At 46.8% G+C, this 19,887-nt stretch overlaps 1 pseudogene; it reads right to left on the bottom strand.

Annotated features, from left to right (window-relative positions):
• Positions 1-12,200: 12,200 nt before the first annotated feature.
• Positions 12,201-12,816, bottom strand: LOC148121059 (large ribosomal subunit protein mL40 pseudogene; annotated as a pseudogene).
• Between the last annotated feature and the right edge of the window lie 7,071 nt (positions 12,817-19,887).

The following is a 19,887-nucleotide window of genomic DNA, read 5'->3' on the forward strand; positions in this document are numbered from 1 at the left end:
TCAATACATGAAATACATAGTTTTGGCTGTGATAAAATCCTTTTGTCATAAGCTGTTGTGGGCCACGACACAATTACAACAGGTGACAGCTGACTTCATAAGGTTGACCCACCAGGTGATCAACTAATCTGATGGAGGAGATGCATAGGCAAGGCTTATGACAATATTGTCTATAAATACTGACTGTTCCTGTAAATCCACATGAGTAAAGACAGCTCTGATGTCTCCCCAATGCCCACATCTGTGCAGTCTCATATGGTGTGTATATATAATCTCATGATTACATCTCAATCTTATGGGCACATATATGTGCGAATGGTCAGGAAGATGATGTCTCACTATCTGTATGATTTTGATATGTAGAAACTATACTAGGATATGCTTCATACTAGATCTATTGTCACACAAGGACTGTGAGGCACTTAGAGCTACTTTGTTCCTTTTACTTAGACTCATATCAGAAAACAACTATTTATCTTCAGTCTAAGACAAACTACACACAGTTAGCTCATTTTTACCACAGAACAAGTTCAAACTAGACTAAAAGTTTTGTAATTGGATCATAAATTTAAAACTTTACAGTTGTGCACAAGGACAGAGTGGCAGGTGTCTAACCAACTAACCAAGGTTAGTAACACAAAGAAGCCTAAATATCATGCCAAGTCTTTGTCTGCGAAGTCCAGCTGATAAAAGGACTCCCGGGCACTGTGCCTCTGCCCTCTGGTCACAGCCTTACTCTGGAAACCCTGAAACTGTGCTACCGTGGTAAAGGGCTCTTCTCTTATCACTCACCCAAAGGAATGTGCTTTTGACCAATGAGATAAAATTCATGTAATTTTGTATTATTGCTTTAAGTCTCCTGTTAAAAAAATGTATTTAAATTGGGTGAACAAAAAAGCAGGAAGAATTAGAACAAAGAATTGAAACAAAGAATTATAAAAAAGATTTAGAACTAAAGAATTAGAGATAAGAAATTCTAGACAACTAGGCCGAGAGGCAGAAGAATAAAGAGCATGGCCCGAGCAGCATGTGTGTGAGTTCATTCTGTGCACCCCAGATAAGAAATGTCCTAAGTTCCTGTCACTACGTTCAGCCTCTGAGCTCAGCTCTGGGAGGCAGTGTTGTGAGTCGAACTCGCAAGCTACTGAAACCTTTTCCCTGCATTTGTAAGTGTTCTCGCTGCTGTGACCAACACCACACACAGAGCAACAAGGGGGGAAAGATTTCATTTTGCCTTACACTTTGAAGGGATAAAGTCCATCATGACAAGGAGACATGGAGGCAGGAGATTGAGGCAGTTGGTCTCATTGAATCCACAGACAGGAAACAGAGCTAATAGGAAGTGGAGCCAGGTATAAAAGATCAAGGCTCAACCCCTTTATGCTGGGACTTACTTCCTTCAGGGAGGCTCCACCCTTTAAAGACTCAATGGCCTTCCAAAACAAGCTGGGGACACAGAGTTCAAACCACAGCCACTGGAGACATTTCACATCCACACACAACGTATCAGTGACTCACATTACAGTTCCACAAAATTGCCCCAGCCCTGTGCCTTTTATGTGGAAACGGTTATCACAGGACTGAAGAGACAGACATGTGGGAAATGAGAATGTCCCAGTGCTCAAAATAAAGGAGATGGAGCCGGGGCCTGCTGGCTGGTTGGGGCTGCCTCACTGGATAAGGCTTTGCAATGAAACACATTAGGGATGCTTGTGTTTAAAAGGGATAGACAGGATTCATCACTGCAGGACCTGCCTGGGTCTTTAATAAAGTCTTGGTACTGTAAGTGGCTGAGACAGCAGAGTTTCTCATTGTATCAAACCTCATTTTCTTCCGAGAGCTTCTTGTGGCAAGGACGAGAGTGCGGAGAACTAGGGCAGAGGGCTAGGAGAGGGGAGGGGAAGTAAAGACCATCTGTGGAGGGGTGGGCTCCATGGGGTAAGCTCAGGCTGTGCACTGGGAGAGGTGGCCTCACTGCGCAGTAACCATGTCTGCCCACTCTGGTCTCGCAATGAGGTCATGAAGAGAATGCTGTTGCTCATGGCAACAGAAGGTCAGGTCAGTGCACTGCAGGTGGAGACATGGGAACAATTTCAAAACAAATTACATAACCTCATCTGATGTGGTTCAGAAGCTGGGCCTTCCTGGAACCACTGTCATCCTCTGGGTGAAGGGAGGGTGGTGGCATTGTTGTGCAGAGTCCTTGGTCCTCGGTCTCCTATACTGGCAGATGGGAAGTGTGTATTTCAATGCAGAAAAGCTCCTTTCTGACTGTGGGCCCTTCAGAGGTTGGCCTGGTCAACTGGTTCTATAAGCTGAGCTGGGATTGCTGCTGGCAGTGTGGCACGCAGGAGGCCTAGCTGACTCTGCAGGACATGGGCTATGGCTATACCCAGAAGTCTGCTCAGAACTGGTGTGGCCCTGGTTTTCTCATTGCTATAACCATGTACTTGGCAGAAGCACTTTGTGGGGAGGGGGCTTACTGTTGCTCATAGTTTCAGGGGACCTCAGTCCATTGTGACAGAGAAACTATGGCAGTTAAGTGTGGGTCAGCCCATGGCTGGGAGTTTGCAGCGTGACTACTATGTCTTAGTGGGCTGGGAATCAGAGTGTTCACAACTGGAAGCAATGCTGGACCTTTCTGGCCTATGTCCACAAGCCAGGGCCACTCCTCAAGGCTCCATAGCCTCCCCAAACAGTGCTGCCAAATAAAGACCACATGTTCAAACACATGAGCCCGTGGAGGGCCATGCTGATTCCGATCTAGCACTCACCTTAACAGGGATAGAACCCACCACAAGCACACATAACAACCGTGCTGATGTTGAACATTTTCTATGTTCAACAAAGCTACTCAATTTATGTGGATCCTCAATCCTCAGGCCAGTGCATCTCTGCTACGGTGAGTCCTCTACCCTGACCGTGAGTGGCCACAGACATGCTTGGGTGTCACAAACGGTAGTGTCACTGGACTCCACAATGCACAAGTCAGACCTCATGCCATGGGATGAGCCAGCCCAAAGTGTCAAGAGGACTGAAGATGAGGAGCCCAGATGTACAGGACACTTATTCATCAGAAGAGTTATCTAGTTGAAGCAGTACCAAGACTGCCCGAACATTGCCCTTTCTGTGTTCCACAGGCCTCTGCAAAATGTGTTTGAGGCTTTCCAGATGATGCCAACTGTGACGGTGTGCAACTCTTCCTCCCTTGTTTCCCCATCCCTCCTCTTGCACTTCCTTTTCCTCTGTACTTGGGAACGCTATGCAAGTACTCTACCACTGAGTAACTCTTCAGTCCATGACCCCTTGGTCTATTAAAACATTTTCCTTTTTATTTATTCTTCTCTCATACATTACATCCTGACCTTAGTTTCCCCTCCCTCCACTCCTTCCAGCTCCCCCCTCCACACACATGCCCTCTCTGCCATCTCCACTGCTTCTCTGCTGCCTTCCAGAGATATCAACCAAACACTACAAAGTTGCTTTTGACTCAGGGGTTTCCTAAGTTGCCCAGGTGAGGCTTGAACTTAAGTAACTCCTGGATCGTCTTCCTGAGGAACAGGATTATAGACCTGGCCCAATAGCCTATTTCTATACTTCTAAACAAATCAATCGGGCTGCTGATGGTAACAGTAGTAATGATAGGAAAGCTGGGGTGAAGCAACAAGAACCATCACTCCGTGTCCCTGCCTCCTGGAGCCCAGGACCCATTTAGTGTCAGGATATCATTCTGCACTCTACAGCAGACGACATGAACAGCAACGACGCCACTGCCCTATTGCATTGTGACTGCTGTCCTTATTGATACAAAGTTAAAGGTTTGCCCCGCATGGTGGTGCTCTTGGAAGATGGCGGAACTTAGGTCATGTTGGAGCCTAATGGAAGTTCTTCCAGACATCAAAAATGTCTTCCTTAAAGAGATATAAAGACCATGGTTCTTCTGGTTTCCTGTCTCTTCACTCTCCCCACAAGCTCCCTTGCTGCCCCTGCTCACCATAGAACAAAATGCAATGGGGTCATTGGACCCCAGGCTGAAACCTCCAAAGCTATGAGCCAAAAGAACCTTTACATGTGTATTAGTTAATATCTCATGTGTTTATTATAGTCACAGGAAGCTGCATGACACATATTTATAACCCCTCTATAAGCCAGGACTTTCCTGGAATGAAAGAAGGCTGAGTAGAAATAACTCAGCTAATATCATAGTGGAACGGAGGTGGGACTGAGAGTCAGGGCTGGACTGGTCCTGCCTCACTGTTAACCCCAGCTACTGTGTTTCTAAAGCAAAAGGAAGCCACCATGAGATTTAAGTTGAGTGGTGGGATCAGCTATGCACAATTCTGTCAACACAGAACATATGCTGATCCCATTCTATGTGTGAAGCCCTTGGGAGTATCTACAAATTGTTGAAAGTCTCCATAAATTTTGACTTCTTCTAATTAAATCCATTTTTCTTCAGGCAAAACATTCAAGATATAGTTTAAAAACCACATTCAATTTAATCTTCATTTGCTACTTTGCTACCACATCTGCTATGGAGGTTTGAACAGGTATGGCTCCCATAGACTCATGTGTTTTCATGCTTGATTCGTAGAGAGTGGCACTGTTAGGAGGTGTGACCTTATTGGAGTTAGGTATGTCACTGTGGGGGCAGGCTTTGAGCTTTCATATGCTCAAGCTGTGCTCAGTGTGGGACACAGTTCACTTCCTGCTGCTGCAGATCAAGATGTAGAACTTTCAGCTCCCTCTCCAGTACCATGTTTACTATATGATGCCTTGCTTCCTGCCGTATAATGGGTTAAACTCTAAAACTGTAAGCCAGGCCCAGCGAAATGCTTGCCTTTACAAGAATTGTGATTATGGTGTCTCTTCACAGCAATATAATCTCTAACTAAGACAAAGTTAATACCAGTGACTGAGTTATTGCTGTGAAAGGCCATATCATGTTTTGGTTTGCAGAAATATGGATTTGGGACCATGGATTAAAAATGCAGCTGAACACTTTAAGGGGGGCTTAATGAACCATCCTAGTAGGAACATGGAAAACAGTGGAGCTGAGGGTGCTTTTAACTGTGGAGGGCTGACTCAAGAGGTTTCCGGGGAGAATTTTAGTATGCTGCCTAGAGATCATTCTGGTGATATTTTGGTGAAGACATGGTTGCTTTTTGCCCTTGTCTGAAAAGTCTGCCTTAGGTTAAAATAAAGAGTTTTAAATTAATTGAATCAGCAGAAGAAATCTGAAGGCAGCCTAATATAGACTGCTGTGTAGTTACTAGTGCTGACTCTAATGAAGATTTATAATGAGGAACAAGCTAAGAAAGTAAAATACAAAATGTAAAATTTAAGGAGGAAAGGGGCACCAGGAAGTGGAATGGAGCTTCTAACAGGGAGTCAGCCCAAGAGAAAGAAGAGTGTTGTGGTCAACAAAGCTGAACAGGGTTGGGGATCTGAAGAATGTTTTGACATCAGACATGGGAAAGAAACATAATGAGGAAATACTGGATCAAAGCAAGACTGAAAGCCAGCTGGTCAAACTCCAAACTCTGCATCTCCATGTCCAATGTCCGGTGTTTCCTCACTATGCCCCCTTTCCACCTTTTTGGAACGGTGATGTATATCTTGTGCCATTATATGTTAAAAGTATGTGAAATGCTTTTTGATTTTGATTTTACAGGGGATTATAGTTAAGAGATTGCATGAGTCTCAGAAGAGACTTTAAACTTTAGATTTTTAAATAAGTTTGAGACTGTGGTAGACTATGGAAAATTTTGAAGTTGAACTAACTGTATTTTGCAACATATTATTGTTACAAGTCTATGGGGGCCAGGGAGTGGAATGTAGTAGTTTGACTAGTTATGGCTCCCATACTCATATGCTTGAATGTTTGGCCTATAGGGAATGGCACTATTTGGAGGTGTGACCTTGTTGGAGTAAGTATGGCCTTGTTAGAGTAAGTATGTCACTGTGGGGAGTGGCCTTTGAGGTCTCCTGTGCTCAAGATATGCCCGGTGTAGGACACAATTCACTTCCTGTTGCCTGTGGATCAAGATACAGAATTCTCAGCTACCTCTCCAACACTATGTCTGCCTGTGTGTCACCATGCTTCCCACCATGATGACAATGTACTAAACCTCTGAACTGTAAGCTAGACCCAATTAAATGTTTTCCTTTATAAGAGCTGTTGTGGTCATGTGTCTAGAAACCCTAACTAAGACCGCAGTGTTTGGATGGCCCTGGTAGTAGCAAATGCACATGGGTTCGGTTTGCTGTGGGCAAAACAGACTTTAAGAAGCCAACTTGATAAGGGGTGAATGCTTCTCCAACAGTCCATCCTGCAGGCAAACATCAGGTGACGGCCTAGGGAATCAGCTACCTTGCCATCCGTCGGGAAGACAATGGGCTGCACAGACACACAGAGCCCGGGGAGACTGATCTCTCTCCGTTCTTGGAGCAAGTTCTGAGCTGTAGATGTTCTGAGCAGCTGTGTTTCTGGAGTTGTGTTCTGTGTAGCAGGCATTCCAGCTGTGTGGCCTTGGGGCTTTCTCTTTCATCCATACCCTTTATAATGCCCTCCTGACAAAGAGGCACCATAGTTCTGGGCTACAAGTGACAGAATGCCTGACTAAAGTTGCCTAAACAAGGCCGTCTGCCCTGTGGTGGGATGAGTGAACTGGAGGGAAGGGGCTCCTAGAATGGTTTTAACATGGACTTCTGTGAAATTTTTGTCTTGTTTTGTTTTTTAACATTATATCACACTCAAAATAGGAAATCAATGTCCCAAGGACACATTACTATTTAACCCAGGGAGGGAAGGTGTAGCCTGAAGTCTCATTTGCCCCTGGGTTACACATTCGTGCATGGGCTACCCTAGATGGGATCCAGAGAGCTCTGCATGACAAGGGTATTGTCCTTTCAGCCCTACCATTTGCTACTGTCCCAACAGTGGCCCCTGAAGTCCCTCTCACCTCAGGACCTTTCAAAGGACTTCTTTGTCTCAAGCTATCTTCATTTGTACTTATTTACCTGGTCCTGTGCCACACTTACCCTCCAGTAGTGCTAATGTTAATGTCAGCTCCTATTGGGTGCACTGTGCTCAGCTAGAGAAGTCTGGCCAGTCTGACACCACTGTTGTCAGACTGCAGTTGTAATAGTTGTGACTAATATGGCTTCACTTTTGGTGCCTTCAGAAAGGGTCACTGAAAGGTAGGACCCTTCTCCCTCCATTTTTGGTCCTTCCTTATGGCTCATATTTCTTCATCCAGTGCCTTAGGCATGGAAGGTGCTAGCTCTCCTTCAGACAGGACCCAGCATTCTGCTACAACTGTGTTCTGTGTGGCAGAGATGAAACTTCAGATCAGGGGCTGCTCAGCGTGTGAATACCGAGAGGTGTGGTTCTTAGGAAGCAAACTGTGAAGGCTAGTTGTATCATCTTAAAGGGAGCCAGCAGCTTCCGAAACAGATAAACTCTAGGCCCTTGGATTCACTGACATGAGACATACCCAGCTGATGATAAATGCCAAGTCCACAGTCTTCTGCCAGACAATGATCTATTCTTGAAAAGCTGGTTTTATGTTAGGAGCTTAAAGAATCTTATGTGCTTTTCTTTACAAGGGCACATTTCCAGGAATTGGAGTTTTCTTTTATTCATTAGTTTTTAAATCTCTGAGTCAGTAATGCCAAGGTACTTGAATGTATGTCCCAGAACATTTATTTATTTTTATTTTTATTTATGTGTATAATTTTCTGTGATGGGGGCAATAGGCACTTGTACTCCCTGGGAACCCAACTCTGGTCCTCTGTGAGATCAGTATTTGTTCTTGACTGCTGACCTGTCTCTCTAGCCCCTTGAGTCAAGATGCTTATTTTATGATCCTTACTTGGCAACAAGTAGCAGAAGTTTAGACAAATCCCTTCTGGTGGGAGCCTTCTTACCTGGAAAACTCCCAGGCTGGACTGGATAAGGGACACAAATGTTTTCCTCTGCAGGGGCACGGTGGTGCACTGGAAGACCTTGTCTCAAAAGAGAACTTGGTTTCCTCTTAGGCAAAATTTCCCTTAGCGTAACATTTACACACCAGAGCAGCGGGAAATGAACTAAATTCTCATGGCGTTGACGAGTCACACCATGTTCTCACAGATGGAGAAGCACACCCGGAAGGCTTCGAAGCACACAGAATCACACAGTGGGTGTTACATGGAGAGGTGGCTTGTTTGTCCTGGCTGCCCGGCTAGCTTACACCTAAAATAACCACACAGAAACTGTATTAATTAAATCACTGCCTGGCCCATTATCTCTAGCCTCTTATTGGCTAACTCTCACATCTGATTTAACTCATTTCTACTAATCTGTATGTCACCACAAGGTCATAGAGAAAGACTCAGCATGTCTGATTCTGGCGGCTCCGTGGCGGTTCTCTCACTTTGCTTTCTCCCAGAATTCAGTTCTGTCTTCTCTGCCTACCTAAGTTCCGCCCTATCAACTAGGCCAAGGCAGTTTCTTTATTCATTAGCCTATGAAAGCAACGCACAAACAGAAGGAACTCCTACACCAAGTGGGAAAGTTACTTCATTTCAGATTCTTTTTCAATTGTTTTGACTTTATCACGGACAAGCCCCAGTTGGCTGTTGGCATGTGCAACACCTCTGCACTTGATGGAATGGTCAGGATAAGTGAGGTTAGCTGCTAAAACAAGGTAAGTCCAAACATCTCAGTGGCTCATATCAGTGTCTGAGCTCTGCAAGAGCTCATGCATGGCTTCCTGAAGGCAGGCGTCCAAGTTCTATCTATCCAGTGTCTACAAAACACCCCAGACACAGACTCCTGTAGCTTTGCTGGTGGGTAAACAAAGAGGGATTTCCATGCAAGATTGCTTGAGGGGGAACATGGCTGCCCCCAAATAATCAGCATCACTTGCCTCCACATTCTGTAGGCTGCAGGTGCCATGGGACACTCTGGAGAAAAAGTGGCCTAGAAGTGAAGTCTGTAGCGACTCCAAGACAGCACAGACAACAGTATTGGGAAAGGACCCTGGCGATGCTTATGTTCAGAACATGGAGCAAACAACAACGCTTTCCAGGGTTGTTGGGTCTCTTAGACTGACCATACCTGAATTCCCATGGCACTGGAATAGCTAATACCGGCTTTCCACTCCCCTTCCATGGCTTTATTTTCTGTGGCCAACTGAAGTGTGACATGTTAACGAGAAAATTCTAGGAAGAGTTAGTAAATTTTAAAGAACCACCCTATAGTGTCCCAATTATGTCATTATTAGTTATTACTAACCCAGTGTGCCTGATTTATGGCTAAACATGATCGTAGATCTATAAGGGGAAGCACCACACACTATATTCACTGCAGTCTGGAGCATCTGCAGGGGCCCCTGGGTTATATCCGTTACAAATAAAGAAGACTAACGTAGCATGGAATGTCCTTATTAGGTAATCTCTCTTAAAGGTGGTTGTGGGCTGTGGATGTAGGCAGAGTGTGTAATGCTCGCTAACACACAGGAAGCCCTGGTTGTTTTGCTGCACACCTGTGATTCCAGCACTTGGGAGGTAAAGATAGGAGGACCAGGAGTCATCAAATGACGTCATCCTCAGTTATGGAGCAAGTGTGGAGCTACCCTGGGCTCTATAAGATCTTGTACCTTAAAAATAAAGGTGACCAATGTAGCAAAACAAAACAAAAATGACAATGACAGGTGAATGACTGGCGTTTGGGAAACACATTTCTAAGGTAAATATGTCGATGAATCTGTCCGTAATGATTGGAATGTCCTGTTTTGTGTGAATACAGCTGGCCACACGGGACTACAGCGCCGCTGAAACACAGGCAGTGTGAGAGGCTGAATTTCTGATACAGTTTTACTAAACAACAAAACACAGTTCTCGGGAGATAACCACAACCAATGATGGCTGTCGTAGAGCTCAGCCCTGAGGAAGACTCAGAGGTAAGTAATGCTGAGCCAGATTTTTTTTTTTTTGAGATTTTACTTATTTTTATTTCATGCTTATGGACATTTTCTTGAAAGTACATCTGGGTACCGTATGCATGCAGTTCAGAAAGTACTGGATGTCCTGGGACTGATGTTACAGACAATTGTGAGCTATTATGTTGGTGCTGGGAATTGAACCTTGATCCTCTGGAAGATCAATTAGTGGTCTTAACCTCTTAGCTTTGTCTCAGTTCCCCTGAGATAGATTTTTAATGTCTGCTGTGGACATAAGGTAGAAGAGATGGTGTGGGTGAAATTGTTGGCCACCACTAAAGTGAATTTTCCTAGAAGGTCTCTTTAGTTCTAACTTTTATGTTCTCTCCAAAGGCCTCAGTGGAATGCAATGCCCAGTTAATGATCTTCTAGTGTGAAAATATTAGTTTCTGTCTTCTGATTAAATCCTGTGCCATCTGTTCATTTCTCAATGAGCATAGAGTATCGATGGTGAGACCAACAGTAGAGATTTACCCACATCTGCATGTGTTTATCCCAACACTAAAGGCTGCAGCCTGCTGAGCTGTGAGTCACCCCCACCTCCTCTACTCAGATGGACGCTGAGAAACCACCTATTGGGAGGCAGGGGATCATCACTGATGGAAAAGAAGGACCCCTCTGCTTAATGTGGGACTCAATGTGGGAGGCGGGAAATAACCTTTCTCCATGTCACTGCAGCGTGGGGCAAGCTGTCAATAGCACGGGTGGTCTTGAAGAGGAATTCACAGGTTCTGCTGGGGATAAAAGGGTCCAGGCATGGCACAGAGTAGCCCTCCTCTTCCTACAATACAGAATCTGAATGTCAGGAGCCTGCAGACGCCCCCTCCTGTCCTAGCATCCCTGGCAGGTATGGAGAGACGGTCACTGTGCTGACCCCGGCTGGCATTTAAGACAACTTTACAATTACACTGACTTAACTGCCAGTGACCTTTTGGTCTTCTCACCTGGGAGCATGAGGCTTTCACATGTGACTTTTATCTTAGACCAGTACTCTGGTCAGCACCTCCTTTTCCCTTTCTCTAGCCCTGCTTAGATTCAGACTACAGCCCTGAGTCATCTGGTCAACTTCTCTTCTTCAACTATCTTGAAAATCCCTACTGTTCAGACCTCACTGCTGGCCACCTAAAGCCTCTGAGGCACAGTCTTGGCATCCCTGAATCTGAGGGTCTGCACTATGGGCAAAACTCTGAGCCAAGGACCCGGGTTCTCTCTTCCCTGTCCTCATTTGTCTGGCTAATTCATCCCCTAGGTGGCTCCATGTGCTGTCTGTACCTAATCTACTCTATCCCACAACCATGATCTTGGAGAGCACAGACCTCAGGTTATGATTGTGTGTTCATGAGTGTGGCAGGTGACCAGTCAATGTCTTTCACCACCACTGGGCAGCCAGCCTTCATGACGGCCCTGGACACTCTCTACCTCCTGATACTTGCACCCTGTGTGGTCCCCTCCCATACTGTCTCAGAGTTGGTTTCCATGACAGAGATGAAGGTGTGGCAATTTCAGGTTAGATTTGAAAGACTATAGCTTCCATCATGGAGATTCTCTCTTGGATCACTTACTTGGAGGACACCCAATCATCATATCCAAGACATTCAAGCACCCCGGAGGGAGATGCACATGGCAAGGACACCTGCGAAGAGCCAAGTAGGTGACATTGGTATTAGATTCTTCGTGAAAGTCCCTGAGCCAGAACCACTCAGTTCTTCATCTTCAGAAGTGCGCAAGGTGTAACACTGCACAGTGGCGTGACCCTGCATGGCGGTGTGACACTGCAGAAGGCGTGCCACTGCACGTGTGTGGATGCCAGTATGTGGGCAAGTGTGTAGAGGCCAGAGGAAACCTCTGCCACGGTCCTTAGCACTGCGTGTGTGTGTGTGTGTGTGTGTGTGTGTGTGTGTGTGTGTTTTGACACAGTTTCTCTCATCTGGTAGACTAAGTTATGCTGACTGGCCAGTGAGCCTCAGGGATCAACCTCCCTGTCTGCCGAGGTTAGGATTAAAGCTCATGCAATCAGCTTCTTCTGCTTCTTCTTCTTCTTCTTCTTCTTCTTCTTCTTCTTCTTATTATTATTATTATTATTATTATTATTATTATTATTATTATTACATTTTATTTGGTATCAGGATGTATCATCTGTGGAAAATAGACTTCAGCTCGATCACTCTAACTCCCGGGGCCAGCATCTTCTGAAGATAGCAGTTTTCAGTTTTATTTTTTGCATTCTACTTGTGTGTATACCTTGGTGATGTCATTGTACCTGCCTTCAGGGGCCTGGTAGTTAGAGAGATTGGCGGCGTGTGATGTGGCCCTTCTTTCTCCAAGGGGAATAGGCTGCAGTCCTGCTTCATGGCCTCAGCGTAGAGCTCTGGAGACTCAAGCTTCAGTTCCCGAAGAGCTTCCTGCTGGGCTTCCAGCATGGCTGTGATGGCATCCCTCTCTGCCTCATGCTCCTGCTTCTTTTACAGTGCCCATCTCTTCAGAAGAAGAGCTCTCTGCTCGCTCTCCTCAGAAGAATGCTCCTCCTGAAGTCGCTGTCTTGATTTATCCAAGAATCTCACAGGGGTGATAAAATCTTCAATGGGAATTAGTTCTTGGGTGGCTTTTTTCCAGTTTTCAAATCCTCTTTTTCAAGCGATCCTTTGCTGCTTGGTCCTATTTAGGATCTACCTTCTTCTTCTTTCGTGGTTCTCATAGGGATGGGTTCCCAGAAGGACAGCAAGGAAGCTCTTTGGTGGGTATGTCTGGTCTTTGTCTGGAAGATTCCAGGGATCCAGCTCCGAGGCCACAGAGCTTGCGCAGCACACAGCATCCCAGCGGTAGCCATAGCTTTTTTACGCCACCCCCGTCGGCGGTCAGCTTCGGGCAGCGCGCCCCTGGGCAGTCCGAACTTTTGTACCCAGTAGGGTCAGACAGGCCGCAGCCCTGAACTCGCCGGTCCATGATTCGGAGAGCTGCAATCAGCTTCTTTACATGGGGTTTGAGTCTGTACACTTGTGTGGCGGTCATTTTACTGACTGAGCCACCTTCTCTTCTCACTTCAACAAATTATTCTTGAGTACCTAAGAAGTCGGAGTGTGCAGTGGTGTGTGACAGAGTTCTGTCCTCGAAGATTATCTAGAGGGATCTGACGAACAGGAGGGGAGGGTTGGAGTGGGGCCCAGCTGGAGCAAAGGACTAGGATAGATGGAACTGGGTAGAGTCAGGTCATTCCTGAACAAAGTGGGGAGTTCCTGGAGTCCATAGTGGAATCTCAGAAAGACCCTGAACCCAGAAGATGGCATGCACAGGAGACCTTTGAGGCAGCACAGTGGCAGAAATCAGGTGACTCTGGCTTTGAAGAGGTTAGGAGAAGCTGCCTTCAGTGGGGGTTCTCCGGGGTAGCCCTCCCCACTTGCCATGGACAATGATGGGGCAGGAAGGAAGTGACTGTGGCCTCCGAGTACCCGCTGAGCTTGTGTAGCCGATGAACTGTCGCCGTCATCCCCGGGTTCCATACCTGCGACACAGGGCAGGAGAAACAGGTGCACAGGATTCTTGTGCACACTAAACAGGTTGTAGAGGTGAAGTCCAGAGCACAGTGCCTGCCACATGGCAGATGCCATGAAGGCTACCATGCTTCTTCACTGGGGAGAAACATTTCTGAGTTCAGGTGCCCTTTTCCTTAACACTTTAAAAAGACACTTCAAACATGCTGGCGTGTAGAGAAGCTTTCACCGTGAATACACAAACAACTCCCGCCTTCACTCCACAGTGGATCCAAGTCTATTCAGCCATACCCTTCCTTCTTCCTTTATCCTGTCACTCATGCCGGGGTGGGCTTTGCCCTGGAAGTGATCTCTCATCCAAACCCCTGTAAATACCCGAGTGAGACTCGCTGGCTCACCAAGCTGGCCTTTGGTGGCATCTGTATTCTGGCGAGTTCTCAGTTTCCCGTGGAGTGAGTGGATATTGCTCCTCTTTCCCTGGGAACTGTGTCACACAACGGGGCTCTGCATATGAATCCGAAGGTCCTAGCCACTGAGTAGCACTCTGTGGACTGATCATAGCCACACACAGATCTCTCTGCAGAATCCATTGCCAGATTAATAAAACAGGAACATTGTGTGGACAGCTCATAAACCCAGGCATTAACTCACAAGTGACAAATGGCCTCAGTTTTGAAAAACAGAAGACATACTTGACAGAATAAAAACCATGTAGCCAAAATCTCCCGGCATGGTAAAAATGGGATGGACCTCACTTTTGGTGTTTGAAATACTCAGGTAGGAATGGCAGACTCTGCAGTCTGATCAGGCATATACACTATAGATAGGCTTTACTAGATGTTCAGAGCAGAAAGCCCATCTTTACGCTTGTTGCCATATCCCATGATCTGGAGACGAGTCATTTGTGCCTCTGCTAAGTACCACACCCACCAAGGAGGGTAGTCTGGGCTTCTGCCCTCTCTCCTGTGAGTCTGTGCTGTCTGGATTGGAGGACATTGTTCCCACCCCATGTTTACATGTCTCCTCACCCCGTCTCCAGCTCCGCAGAATGGGAAAGGACATGGGAGCAGAGATAGGCTTGTGAGACTGGGCATCAGCTGGGTCTCTTTGGTTTGCAAACAATTAATGACTAATTTAAGCAAAGAAGAAAAACTGTCCACTCAGCCGCTGGCACCCCAGACAGCCTCGGGAAAGCTGTCGGCAAGGCTGAACCTAGGTGCTCATTCTGAACTCCTACCTCCTTTCTTTCTTCTTCCCTGTGTTCTACTCTAGCTTCCTCTGCAATGGCTCCATTGGTAGACTCTCTTGGGCATTGATGACTGAATGGTGGCACCCATGAGTGCCAGTGGTATAAAAGTGACAGCGGAGAAGAGAAACGGGGAAACCATGAGGCCCCCAGCTCCCTCAGGGGTACCACAGGGGATGTATGGCAGAGTCTCAGGGGCAACAGTTGGCAGACGAGGGGATGGGCTCGTTCCGTCAGGCTCAGGGAAGAGACTGAAGCTGCAGGAAGGTTTGTAGCTGCAGAAGCATGTTGGTAGGAAGCCCGAGACCCAAGCTGCGTGCAGTGGCACATGCCAGTGACCCCAGTACTCAGGAAGTTTAGGCAAGAGGATTATGATTTGGAGGTCAACCTGACCTCCAAATGTGAGGCTAATGTGAGGCTAATGTGAGGGTCAGCCTTGGAGACTTAGTGACAATCTGTCCCAAAGAAGGGAAAGTGTCCCTAAGAAAGCAGGGACAGACCAGGTAGTCACATAGTCTACCTGACTGCAGAAGAGCGGTCCAGCAGAGCTGCTGTCTGAGTTAGGGTTCCTACTGCTATAGCTACTCTCATAAAGGAAAGCATTCAATTGGGGCTCACTCAGTTTCAGAGGGTTAGTCCTTTAGAGTAGTGGGGCATGGCAGTGTGCAGACAGACACGATGCTGGAGAAGGAGCTGAGAGTTCTACATTCGGATCTGAAGGCAGCGTGAAGAAAGTGTGAGCCACTTGACCTGGCTTAAGTTTCTGAGTTCTCAAGGCCCATGCATAGTGACACACTTCCTCCAAGAAGGCCACACCCACCCCATCAAGGCCACACCCACCCCATCAAGGCCACACCCACCCCAACAAGGCCACACCCACTCCAACAGGGTCACACCCACCCCAGCAAGGCCACATCCACTCCAACAGGGTCACACCCACCCCAGCAAGGCCACATCCACTCCAACAAGGCTCAACACTTCCTTATAGTGCCACTCTCAATGAATTTTGGGGAGCCATTTTCATTCAAATCACCACATGCCACTCCCTGTCCCCATAAGCTTGTTATCATCATCACCATCATCATCACCATCATCATCATCATCATCATTTATGCCCCGGCAATACTTAAGCCTGCATTGGCAGCCCATTTATTGTGGTTTTCCAGTTGTTTCTGTCCTGGGCAGTCCTAGGTGCTTGTGTTACTGTCACACCCAAGGTCCCACAGTCTTCCTTATGTTGTCTATCCAGCATGTTTTGGGCCTTCCTCTTTGTCTTATCCCGTGCTCTCCTCCAAGCAGTGCTGTCTTTGGGTGTCTGCCGTCGTTCATTCTCACAGCATGGTCGAAGTATCTAAAGCAGCATTGCTGTGTCCTGTAGTTTATTTCCTTCTGTAGATGGAGGTCTCCACAGGTTGGTAGCCATATGATAATACAGAAAAGCATTTAAACCAACTTCAAAAGTCCCCATAGTCTGCAATACTCTCAAACCTGTTTAAAAATCAAAGTCTCTTTTGAGATTCATGCAATCTCTTAACTGGAACCTCTATAAAATCAAAATTGAAAAGTAGATTACATACTTCTGACACGCAATGGCACAGGATATATATTACCATCACAAAATGAAGGGGAGGGAGCATAGTGAGGCCTCCAGCCTCCAACAGTGGATGGGACTAAAGCCTCCCCTGAGCAGGTTGAGCAAGTCACCCACCAGGCTGCAGCTTCTCCCTGCCAGCAGATTTGTCTCCTAACCTTACGTCTCTAGCATCCAGGGTAAGTCTATTTAATGATTCAATTCAGTTAAGTATGTTTTTTTCCTCTCCAAGGAATTTTAAGTAACAAAGTCACAAGCTCCCTGAAAGACCTCCGACAGAGGGGTTTCTGGGCCAACCTCTACCTGCAGACTCCACGCTGATGAAAAGAAAGCACTGGGAGTTATTTATTTCTCCCGACACAGTCACCAGCCCAGGATGAATACTGATGTCATCTCTAATTAGCAGAGGCCCCTGGCCGCCTGGTCACAGTGTGGACGCTGGCCTGTGGGCAGGGACAGTCTCTGAACAGCTCTCCCGCCGAGACTCTCTAATTACCAGTTAGGAAAACAAGCTTTTGATGTTGCATAGAGAGTTGTCAACATCTCCCCAACAGGGCAAATAACTGCTAACACACTTTCATCAGGGAGGGGTTTCCAAAGGCAACAGCACCGGGTCCTGGGGAACCAGAGAGGAGGGTTCATCTTCATTTCCCAACTGTCTTCTCCTTGAGCCCCTGGATACTGTCCGTTGTCGTGGAATCAAACCCACCCCAAGACAGAGGTTCAATATCTGATGGCTTACAGCGGATAGAGTGTGAGTCACTACTGATAAATTTGACAACCGCTTGTTTACACGGGGAAGATAAGGCAATTTCTCCCTTTTAGTGTGCGGTCCTGTGCATCCGGCTCCTGTGTCTTCTGTGTGTGCATTGCCCCGTGTCTGCTGTTCTTTTTTGGATTCCCCCTCCTCCCTCCCTCATTCTCCTGGCTAACTCCACCATCTTGGCTCTCTCAGCTCAAGCGCAGGTACTATCATCTTTCAAAGCTCCCTATAACACCCTCCCTGCATGCTCCTCCGGCTCCTGCAATCAAACTGCACTAAGAGGATCTTCCCTGAACCAGACCTGGAGACCTAGAGGCAGGCAGGGCATCTGGGAGGCTGCAGGCAGTGTGGTTTGGCCTCGTGGTTATTTGGATGACATTTGTTGATATACTGAGTTACTACTTTAACATAGACTGTTTCATGTCACCTCCCACAGGTAGCACCATATCCCCATTTTACAGAAGAGGAAATCAACATTTGCAGAGATGAATTGGCAGGAATAGTGGAGGGCCTGACTCAGGAACCAGGATGCTTACTGCAGTGTAGAGGGATGGGAGCTGGGGTGGTGGAGAAGACTCAGGAGAGAGGTACAAATTTCTAATTTGAGGCCTATGGTGGACAAAGCACTTATCAAGTGAGAAAAACAGAAGAAGATGTGCTTCAGGTAGAGGCAAATGGCGGTTTGGAAAGTGTGAGCTGTCCTCGGACACTGTTGCGCCGTGTGTTCAGTAGAGGCTCACCTTGTCCTAATACGTCAGCCACCGTCGCAGACTCCCGAGGGCTCTCAGCTGGAGACATCTCCCAGGGACAGAAGAAGGAAGCAGGGCCACATAGAACACCAAGGCATCAATATTTGAGTTGTCCCCTGACTTCAGAGATGGATACCCACTGTGCTTGGCCCCTCTGTGCCTGGCACAGAGCCAACGCCTGCTTGGGATAGCTCATGGTAGGAGGATGTTCATGCCAGTGTCTGCACAGGGAGCCAACAGATCTTCCTGCAGAGGGCCAGGTGGGGAACACAGTTCCCACCTCAAAGGTTCACACTCTTCCTCCGGCAGCAGAAGAGACCAGGAGTACAATCCCACCATCAGAGCAGTTCAGCAAACCGGTGATAGCCTAGGCACGTTGTTCATGAGGCCTAGGGGTGTGATGTTGCAGTTTGCTGTGTGTGTGTGTGTGTGTGCGTGTATGTGTGTGTGTGCGCGCGTGTGTATATGTGTGTGTATGTGTGTGTGCGCGTGTGTATATGTGTGTGTATGTGTGTATATGTGTGTGTGTGTGTGTGCACACGCGCGCACGCACGTGTGTGTGGAGGGTGGAAGATAACCTGCAGAAGTTGCTTCTCTCCTTGCACATGGGGTCCGGAAATTGAACTTAGTTGGCTAGGCTAGGCAGCTAGTGCCTTTAGCCACTAAATGATTTCACCAACTAGTATTTTTTTTTCTTTTTTCTTTCTTTTTTCTTTTTTATTAAGAGTAAATCCTTTAAAGGTCTTCAGAGGTGAAACTATCTACTGTCTCTGAGGGCTCGAGGGACAGCCTGGAGGACAAGGACTTTAGGTGGTGATAAAGGCATCTCTGTTTCCTCCTCCAGTGCTGAAGCCGTCAGATGCTCTGGGCAGAGGCGAGGACTCAGAGAAAGCCAGACAGACATGGCCAGTTCTGTACATGTGGAGGGCTCTGCCTGGTGACAGAGGGGAGCTGAGCATACAATTCTGCTTCCTCGGGGAGTGGGGTGACTCTGGGAGATGCGCCTGCAGGGCTTCTCAACAAACTGCTGCATTATCTAGACCAGCTCTCCCTCCGCTTGTCCCGCCACTCCGCCTACCCTGTGTTCTGCTTTCCAAAGAATTTATTATCCTCTCCTGAATCCATTCATTCTTTTCCAAGTAGTTATATTCCACAAATGAACATGTCCCCGAACACCCTAGAACCACTGTAAGTCTTAAAAATTTAGCTACTGTATTTTTCAGTTATAAAGTTTTCATTTCTGTTCCTCGGAACAGCTTCTCCATTTTGAGCATCTACTCCTTACATAGGTATCTAGTGCCTAACTCCAGGAGCTCCAACATCCGAGGCACCTCGGGCTGATTGACTTCTCCTTTGAGAATGACTTAAGTCTCCCCTCCCCTCCCTTCTCTCCTCTCCTCTCCTTCCTTTCTCCCCTCTTCTTTTCTTCTCTCCTTTTGCCCCTCCCCTCTGCTCCTGTCTTCTGCTCCTCTCTTCCCCTTCTCTCCTTCTCCCTCCCATGTCAAGCACTCCAGAGTTGTATCTTTGGCACCATGATGCTATTCTCTGTAACATCTGGGTTCTGTTCTGTTCTTCTGAAGACTGCTAAGCTTTTCCTCTAGCAGTAGAACAGGTTAGACTTCCATTGCATGGACACCCTCTTTTGCTTGCTCTGGATAGAGGTCAAATCTTGTCCAAATCTTTTAAGCCTTTTACTGTCTTGCTTGCTTGGCTCACACATGCTTTGGGGTAAGGCAGAGATTTTTGTGAAGTCTGTGACACAATCAGGCTTTCCAACCCTGGTCCTCTTCCCTCTGGGATCTTTTGTTTACTCTCCAGAGACCCGGGCTCCTTTGTCTGTTTTTCTTTGGTCTAAGCAACAGCAGGTATTTGCAAAACTATTATTTATCCCTAACACATGGCTTCACAACAGTGGTTTGTCCTTAGGGCAAAATCTTGGTGAGAGAGAAGGGATATAATTCATTCCAATGCTAATTCTCTAAGTCTGATTTGGAAATATTGTGTTTCAAAATAAAATCTATTGTAGTGCACAACAGGCTGTCGCAAGGCACAGTTTGCTGC

The sequence above is a fragment of the Myodes glareolus genome, chromosome 9 (assembly GCF_982192425.1).
Source record: "Myodes glareolus chromosome 9, mMyoGla1.1, whole genome shotgun sequence".
Lineage (NCBI taxonomy): Eukaryota > Metazoa > Chordata > Mammalia > Rodentia > Cricetidae > Myodes > Myodes glareolus.